At 42.4% G+C, this 8,050-nt stretch overlaps 1 long non-coding RNA gene across 1 annotated transcript in view; it reads left to right on the top strand.

The window, feature by feature from the left end:
* Positions 1-6,682, top strand: part of LOC115947683 — a 47,245-nt gene extending 40,563 nt beyond the window's left edge. The window contains exon 9 of the long non-coding RNA XR_004081538.1: positions 6,556-6,682. This is a non-coding gene — a long non-coding RNA (uncharacterized LOC115947683). The remainder of the gene's footprint in view (positions 1-6,555) is intronic.
* Positions 6,683-8,050: the final 1,368 nt, after the last annotated feature.

The following is an 8,050-nucleotide window of genomic DNA, read 5'->3' as shown; positions in this document are numbered from 1 at the left end:
TAAACAGAAAATGTGGGAGGGAACTGAAAGCATCTCTCTTCTCCTTGCACAACTTCAGCTCCAGCTTTCCAAGTTTCTGCTGTTCATCACCTCTTCTACATGCAGAACAGAACCTTGTTTCCCTTGTCTGAGAAACACCATGAAGTACAGGTTTGAAAATCCTTTAGTCATTTAACACTCAAAACCACTTTTCCACCCCATATCCTACGTGGTACCAATTCATCTGCAAAAACACAGATACAGAAACAACAGGGTAGTGCGATGTGCATCATACACTGCAAAATATGCTCAAGAGAGAGTACACAGGGCACTGCTCTGTTCACAGGACTAGGCAGGAGATCAAGAAATCTTAGATTTTAATTTGGGCACTGACTTGATCTGAAGTTTTGAGTAAAGGGGAATAATTTCCAATTTAGGTTTCAGTTTTACTATCTGAAAAAAACCTAGGAGGTATTATTTATAAAGCTTGGAAAACTTCCACAAAATTTGCCTAAAATCCACCTGTTAATTGCATTTCAACAGAAGCTGAGATGTGTCTGTGTACCCTTCACAGAAGCAGCACTCCAGAAACAGTTCATGGTACAGAAGAAATGGCATATTTCTTTTAACAATGGGGTGAAAAATGGTGTTTAAGGTCTGGTTCTGCGAAGTACACTGGAAGAAAGCAGGTATTTCCTTATGCATCGTGCCCTAGGAAAAGATATCTAAATGTGTCTGTGTTCTTAAAAAGAGAAATTTCAAATAAATTCTGTATTTACTGCCATACTAATATGAACAGCATGCCTGCATGCAGAAATTTAACTTTTAAAAAACCACCCCCTTTCTGCTGCTTGTGTGTACATTGGTATTACTCAACCTTAAGGTTCTTACAAAGCTCACTGTGAGCCTTCCCACATGCTAAATCTATCCTATGAGGTATTTACTTACCATTATGAAAGTCTTTTGCCACATGAATAAACACAGAAATATTTGCCCAGGTTAACTGTGATACTGGGCTACGTAGAATAAAACTACACTGTTCTGTAATTCAGCACCCTGCTTCCACAGAATTTTTTGTTCTCTGCTTGTTCTGACCTGTGTGCACTCCCAAAGCCCTGGCTGGCGTGAGCCCCTGTGCTGGGCAGGCTCACCTGAGTGCCACCTCTGCCTGAGCGAGGCACAGTGTCACCCCCGGGCCTTGGCTGCCGGAGCTGCTTGCCACAGTCCCCCTTAGCTGGGTGGAGAGAACAGGAACATGTCCACCACCCCAGCCTCCACCTCTGACAGGGATGTTTTCTCAGAGCCTACATCCTTTCCTTCAGCAAACCTCCACACAGCTCTCACCGTGTGCCCAGGTGGTTTTGCACTGGCTCAGCCACGCCAGCATTCCATCAGTGCTGACAGTGAGGGCTGCTGGGGACGGGCCACACGAGTCACAGCAAACAGCCCCACGGCAGAACGTGGGCTCTGTCAGACCCCTGTGCCCTCCCTGGCAGCACCGTGCAACCTCTGTCACCCACGGGGCAATGTCACCTCACTGCTGACCTGCCCTCAAACACAGGGCAATGTCACCTCACTGCTGACCCTGCCCTCAAACACGGGGCAATGTCACCTCACCCACAGGGCAATGTCACCTCACTGCTGACCTGCCCTCAAACACAGGGCAATGTCACCTCACCCGCCCGGACACACGGCCCAATGTCACCTCACTGCTGACCCTGCCCTTGGCATGGGCACCAGGTGGGACAGAAGAAATCAGCTCCAAGTTAGTTAGGTGGAGAAATGTCCTGAAACTTAAAAACCCAGGACATCTTTGATCTAGACAGTGCTCAATTCATAGTAAGATCTATAATCTTCTGAGTGTCTCACTGAGGGGGAAAGGTGAGGAACTAAGTGGCTTTTGTATGGCAGCATACCACAACCAAAAGACCAAGAAAATCACAAAAAAACTGTCCTCCCTCTTTCTTCAGCTGATCTTTTCTTTGTATGACTGCATCATTTAAAAATTGTTTCTGACTTAATATTGAATAAATGCCAAAACCTCCTATACTGGAAAGACCAAAGGTGAAATGCTGGGGGTTTATAGGATAAATCCCACATAAACACTGTGCCAGACGGTGCATTTATGCTCACCTTTTGATTGGGCTCTGGATAAAAGCCTGTTATGAGTTCTCCAACAGGAGACCATCTAACTGAGATGGTCTGAGATCCACAGCCACTGTTCTGGGAATAGCTGTAGCTAACAGAAATGGGCTTTTTACTGCATCAGAGACAAAAGGAACAGCAGCAGTGGCAGTAACAGCAGGGCAGTGATGCCAAGAAAGGGCAGACTCCCCCAGGTGCAGCCTACCTGGAGCTGGGGGAGCTTGATGTTGCGTGAGCAGTGCAGCCCTTGTGCCACAGGCAGCGCAGGCACAGACTCTGATCCTGACCCCACTGCCTGCCTGTGCTCCTGCTGGTCAGCTGCCCTGGCAGGCAGGACATGGGTGGGTGTGTCTGGGTGACCGCTGGGCACTGCACAGGTCAGTGCCACTGATTCAGGCACCACACCAGATTTCCCCTGAGATAAAGCCAAAGCCCAGTTGTGCTGTTCCTGTGTCCGGTTGGTATGTGCTGCATTTTGTGCAGATCCCTCCCCACCCTGACCTGGCAGCTGCCACGCCACACGTGCTGCAGAGCAACACCTGAACATCCACGAGTTCCCTTCAGGTGCTGTCAGGTTCATGCAAACAATAGCAAGTGGGACTGTGCTTGGAAAAACACCCAACAATCCCCCTCTCCTTGTTTTGGAGGGAGTCTCTGTGTCCTGACTAGTCCCCACAGAGACCACAGCTCCTCTTGGAGACAATTCCATGTCGAGAGCTTTTAATGACTTTCAGATGTCTTAACAGAATACAAGCCCCAGAAGAGAAAATTCCTAGTCTTAACTTGCAGAATTTATGAGCTAATTTTTATCCATATGGAATTATTTATAGTGAAATTGAGGAAAAAATCCTCCAAATGATGATGCTGAGTATATCACCTCTTTGCAATGCATTACTAAAGAGTTCCCACACCATTTAACACCTACAGGACAATTCCACTCATCAAAATTCTCATGGAGAATCTGTTAGAGCTTGCCATGAAACAGGTAATTACTTTGGGAATCCTAGTAGTCTATTTAATTATTGTGGTATTTTTCATTTAACCCAGTAGTTTGTATCACTTCCATCAGTTTACTCTGACAAATGTTAGAACATTCACTTCCCCAAATGTTCTGTTTTCCCTTTTTTCTCAGGCTCCAAAACCTCTGAAAATGGTTTGAATTTGCAAACCCGATATACACTGAGATCACTTCTTCAGCATTAATGAAGGACAAGTGTGCCTTTTAATCATGTTTATAATGGAAGTGCTCAATTATAAAATAATAATAGCAATACAAAATGCAGGTCCTCATAAACAACTATTATTTGTCTACCCCAAACACTTTTAGTTGTGCTTAGCAAGCTCTCCATTTCTGATGATTCTGTTTTAGTGGATTGCAGCAGAACTACTTATACAAGATTTAAAACAAAATTAACAGCAGAAAACTAGAGATTTACATGAAGAGAATTTAGGTTTATATTCACCACATCACTTTAGTGTCTGACAGCAGGAGTATTTCAGTAGATGCAGTCACAGACGTTGATAGTAGCTGTACAGTTGAATGAGAAAAGCAAGAATTAGCCACAGAAGTAGTATTTTTTTGGTATATATTTTGCATACAGATTCCATGTGGAGACAGAGAATCCATCAATCCACTATCTGCTACAAACCCCACATTTGTGCTTTTGTAGCAAAGTTAGAGCTAATCCAGACTGTAAGTTTTCTGAAGCATGTTTATGCAGAAAAGGCCAGGGAACCAGTTTTGGCTGACTGCTGTCTCATGTCTTGCATGATGTGGTAGCAATAGAGCTGTCAAAAATTGCTCAGAACTTAAATATGTACATGTTTCCCCACACCTTTATTTATCCAGCTCTGATGTCTGCTTTTGAATTCCTGCTTCGCAGGAATAGGGGAAAGAGGGCGTTGCACTTCTGGACGTGAAATGTGAGGGGTGCAGGTACACATTCCCCTTGGAACCTGAGCATCCCACAGAACCACGCAGATGGCTCCTTAGAACAGATACCACCGCTCCAAACAACCAGGGCTCCCTGGGAGGTCCATTTAAATAGGCCATCTGTGCATCATTATTATGGAGTTGCAATGGCTTTAATGTCTACTCTGTAGACAAGTATTACATAAGTCCTTTAGGAACTCAGTCCTGAAAATGGATTTATAACTACAGATCAAATTGTGCCACATAGTACTTATTTAAAATATCTGACAAGCTCTCTGAAGTTTGTCTATGTTCCCTTTTTTTGCTTAGACAACATATTAAAAACAAATGCCCTGCCATTATTCATGCTTTTAACACTGAGATGTAATTGATAAAGCTGGTGAAAAGTCTGAAGAATGGTTTATACACAAAGTAAAGTGATTACTTACTGTTCAAAGCTGAAGTTTTCAAGAAAATGAGCAACCTATATTCTAGGAAATCCAGCCATGAATTATTGAAAAGTCCATTAAAATAAAACCATGCCAAACAGAAATATTTCAGACATACCAAGTCTATCAAAGAGATGTGGATTTTCTCCAATATTGATATCACTCTTTACTTAATATGAGTTTGAAATAAATGAGAGTGTATGCTGCTGAATGCCACATGAGCTCTCTGAAACCGTTCACATTTCTCTCTTTACTAGGTTAAATGAAACCTGATCTGGATTCCACTTGATCATAAGACTGGAATGCTGAAAATGTTGTAATCTATTTATACATCAAATTGAAGAAACATTGCATGTCTTTAAATTTCACTGCATTCCAGTGTATTTAGCTAAACAGCAACAGTTTACAAACTGTTTCACGTTCAAACTGAGAAAAAGACAGACCAATGTAACTTATTTATCCTAAAGCCAGGATTGATTTCCTGGCTTTAAAACTGTGGCCCAAACCCAGGTCTGCTCTGTGCCTTCCCTAAAAGCCTTGTTCTTGCAGCAGTAATTCATCATTAGTGCCAAAACATGGTAGTTGCCTTATGATGACTTCCAAATCCACAGTTCTTTTTTAGCATCAAGAACAATCCCAAACTACAATCCCAAACTAGATTTGCAGCTCAGATTTTGTCCATACTTCCCTCTGCCTCTAAACCACAAATGGTTCAAAATACAGCAGACAGCAAGGATGAGAACAACTGTGGTAAATAAGAGCAGCCAAATACCACAGATTAAATCCATACAGGGGTTTATTCAGCCCAGGAGGTACTGGCAGTAACCCATCCACCAAGAGACCACCTCAGGCCCCCCAGTGGAACAGCAGTCTCCGCAGAATGCTGTCATTTCCCTCAGTTATTTACAGAATAATTTACAGAACATTTACAGAACAGTGGTGTTTGACCCATCATTCTGACTAGAGGAGCCGCTCCTATTCAAACACCACAACTGCGTGCAGCACAAGATCTACAGAAAAAGTAAAGGTGCCCATCATGAAGAAGAGCCTAATATGCTAAAGGCCTGTCTGTTGATCTGTACGAATGTACATCCTAGATTTTAACATCTCTCAGTAAAGAAAGACACACCTGCGACTGACATTTAATGGGTTTTGCCACTGACTTGAAAGGGGTCAGGATCAGGCTAAAAACTGCTGATGGTATTTCATATGGTCTATTCATTTCTACTTGCCCTTTCAATGTGTTTCAATGTGTGAAACGGTGTCCATTTTTCTCATTTGTCATTCCTATGGGGTTTTTTCATTAGTTGTTGGATTTAGTGCTTATTATTTCCCATGTAGAAGACTATGAACACTACAAAGACAAAAAGAGCAATTTTTTTAGAGTCAGGGGAGAGGAAAATTCTGTGCTCTTTGTCACATGAAACTTTAAGAGCCTGAAGCTAAATACTGCAGTACTATTTATGGTTCTCTGGATAGTTAGTGGCCTTTATAAATGCAAAAATCCCACTTAGACATTCAAATAACTGATTTGCCATTTTCTGTGCCCTTCTTCCCTCCAGCAGTCTGTAACCTGGTGTTTGTCTTCCAGGTCTTGTGTCTTACAGCTTGAAATTCAAAAGAACTTGAAATTCAAATTACAGTTGCATCTCAGTCGGGATTGAGACTATTTGGGGTAATTTAGAGGAGTCTTAAAAACAAGAATAATTTGAGTCAATGTCTTACTGTCTAGAACAACGAGTTTCATAAAAAGGAAAATGTACAGTTTACAGTAAGGAATTTCTATACTACTGTTTATTTTAAAATTTATAATGTTAATGCAGGATTTGATATGGGTCATCAGAAACAGAGTGCACTCTTAGAATACCCAGTTTTTAGTAACTCCTAAATTTCTCCTCAAATTTGAAAAGACCCTAGGGAAAAATAAACTGTTTGTCACTTGTTCGTTACTGTGCCAGTATGTTACTATTGCTAAGACAGTATCACATGGCCTGACTAAAATTTAGGACTCAGTACTCAACACACAAAAGAATGGTAAGTGGAGCCCTCAACAGTTCTCTATATCTGCAGATAAGGCAGATGATGGATGGGAGAGAAAAAAATGAAGAACAAAGAATGAAAAATAACTTGTACAAGGCCGTACTGCAGATCAATACCAACTGAGGGGTAAGACTGAAGCTAAAAACCAATCCCCTGAACGTTTCCTACTGACTTCCCCTCAAACGGTCTCAGCCTGGACTCCGACCCTTGAGTAGATGCCCTATTTGTTAGATCAATGGCATCCCCAGGCTAGATTTTCGTCTCCAACAGCAATCACCTAATGTTATTAAAGGCTAGATATCTGAACCCATGCACTCTAGATACTAATGAGCTGACTCTTTTTAATATTCCTACACATTTCTTTTGAAAAACATTGTAATTTTAAAGTTTATATCAGGGCTTTTCAAAAGCTTAAATGTACACATACACCTATTAATACACATTAATATTAATGTATAATAATATATATTATATATATTAACATACATCTTTATCCAGCCATGCATTCATTTCTGGGTGTGAGCACGTGTGGGGCTGTGTGCACTCCATAAGCATTCAGGGGTTTAGTGCATGCTAGCGACACAGATTTCAGCCACCATCAGTGGAAGCACCCCCTTTTGACCATTTAAAATTCTAGAAACAAACAGAACATGGTAGTGCCATTTTCACTGGATATCTACAACTATCACACTCCAGAATAGCTTCTTTTTTAGTCTTCTATCACTTGTGGGGGCATTTCTGCCCTCAGTCCAGAGGCTGTGCGAGAGATACTTCTTTCACATGAGTGATGCATGATCTTTAAATGGCAAAATATGTAAAATATGTAAAATCACCCGCAGTGAGAACAGGAGAACCACAAGGAAAGCCACTAAGGGTCTCACTGCCACTGACACCTGTATGGGGATCCTCCTAGTGAAGAGTGTAATGGTGAAGGTGACAGAGAGGGCGGGGGAGAATTACCCAAACCTCTGTGGGGTGACACAGCAGCACTGAGAAGGAGCCTGCGGCCCTTCCCTGCCTGCTCCATCTGGCCTGCCCAGGTCTGAACAACCAGGCACACGGACACTGGGAGGGTGCCACAGCGCCGGCGCTCGCACACGCAAACACAAGGCACGAGGGAATTCCTTTTAGCTAACTGTGGCCTATGTTGTTCTTGAAGGAAAAAAGGAATATGTACATGCTTGACACTTAACCAAAATACCAGTGTATTTGTGCCCAACACACTGGAATATTGTTCAGCACTAATTCAACGTCGCAAAAATATTATCAGTGTAACACTGGCAAGGCTGCTGTGTGGTTTACTGTGTGGATCTTGGCTAACCTGGCTGTGGGCTGTAGCAATTTTCATACTTGACTTTTCAGAAACCTTTCTGCTTTGTTAGTGAATCACTTCACCTTATTCTTTCTTGTTCCTTATCCTTTGACTATTTTACTTTTATTAATCTCCCTTTCTCTTTGCTAGATCACACTATCCCGTTCCTTGTCGCGCTCCTGACGGCGGCACCCGGCCGGTGTGGGAGCAGCG

The sequence above is a fragment of the Geospiza fortis genome, unplaced genomic scaffold (genome assembly GCF_000277835.1).
Source record: "Geospiza fortis unplaced genomic scaffold, GeoFor_1.0 scaffold172, whole genome shotgun sequence".
Classification (NCBI taxonomy): domain Eukaryota; kingdom Metazoa; phylum Chordata; class Aves; order Passeriformes; family Thraupidae; genus Geospiza; species Geospiza fortis.
This window is presented reverse-complemented; position numbering and strand designations above follow the sequence as displayed.